We start from the raw sequence: 1323 nt of genomic DNA on the forward strand, positions 1-1323 counted from the left end.
AGTTTGGAATCTTGGTGGGCTCAGGCACCTGTGACTAGGTGGCTTAAACAAGGAATTTATTCCTCACAGTCCTAGATGCTGGAAAGTCCAAGATCAAGGTGCCAGCAAGGTTGGTGTCTGGTGAGATCTCCCTCCTGGGGTTCAATGACCACCCTCTTGTTGTGTCCTCGTGTGGCAGAGAGAGAGAGAGAGAGAGAGAGAGAGAGAGAGAGAAATTTGTCTCTCCCATAAAGAGAAAAATGCCATGATAGGATGGGTTCCAATCTCATAATCTTATCTAAACCTAATGGTTCCCCAAAGGCTTAACTTCCAAATATCATCACAATTAAAGTTAAGGTTTCAATATATGAACTTTGGGAAGGGCCCAAATACTCATCCTTAATATTTGGGAACAGACTTTATAGTAATATAGAGGAAGGCAGGAAGAGGGGGGAAGAAAGAAATGAAGGAGCAAAGAGAAAAAGGAAGTAGAAAAATGTTTATTCACTTCAGAAATCTTCCCTCCCAATTTATAGGTCAATAAATTCTCTCTCTTTTTCTCTTGCTTCATATATTTTTTTGAAAAACTATTTATTTTATTTATTTTTGAGAGAGAGAGAGTGAGAAAGTGAGGGGCAGAGAAAGAGAGAGAGAGAAAAAGAGAGAGAGAGAGAATCCCAAGCAGGCTCTGGACTGCCAGCAGGGAGCCCAATATGGGGCTTGGACTCATGAACCCTGAGATCATGGTCTGACCTAAAACCAAGAGTTGGAAATTTAACCAATTGAACTACCCAGGTACCCCCTGTTTCACATATTTTAAATTGGGTTTTTGCCACTTGCTACTGGTTAATTCACTATACCTTTGAAGGTGTTACAAAGATTATACCATTGTAAAGAATTATATAGTTAAAGAATTAGGGATATATATTTTTTAATATAACACAATTTATTTTTTAACATATGCAATTATTTTCCATCATTTACAATACAGTAGTTACAATGACACTCCAAACAGAAAAGCAAAGTAAAAAATCAAAACTCCCACTTCTATTTCATGTAATTAGACTTATGCAGAAATTAGAAGGTTAAGTACCAACTAGTTAATCACCTAATTTTACAGCTATCTGAAGTGGCAATCATTATATAGCAGCTTATCTATGATACATTCAAGATAAATGATACAATTTATTACTTGCCCATAAGCTAAAACACAGCCTGCTTAATACCTTTCCTTAAATTCCACCTCTATACTACAATATACTTGAGATCCATGCAAAAAAGTAGTTACCTTTTATATAGGAAATGGATGATTAAGTGTTTGGTGCTGTAAAAGCAACTTCATTT

The sequence above is a fragment of the Suricata suricatta genome, chromosome 2 (genome assembly GCF_006229205.1).
Source record: "Suricata suricatta isolate VVHF042 chromosome 2, meerkat_22Aug2017_6uvM2_HiC, whole genome shotgun sequence".
Taxonomy (NCBI): domain Eukaryota; kingdom Metazoa; phylum Chordata; class Mammalia; order Carnivora; family Herpestidae; genus Suricata; species Suricata suricatta.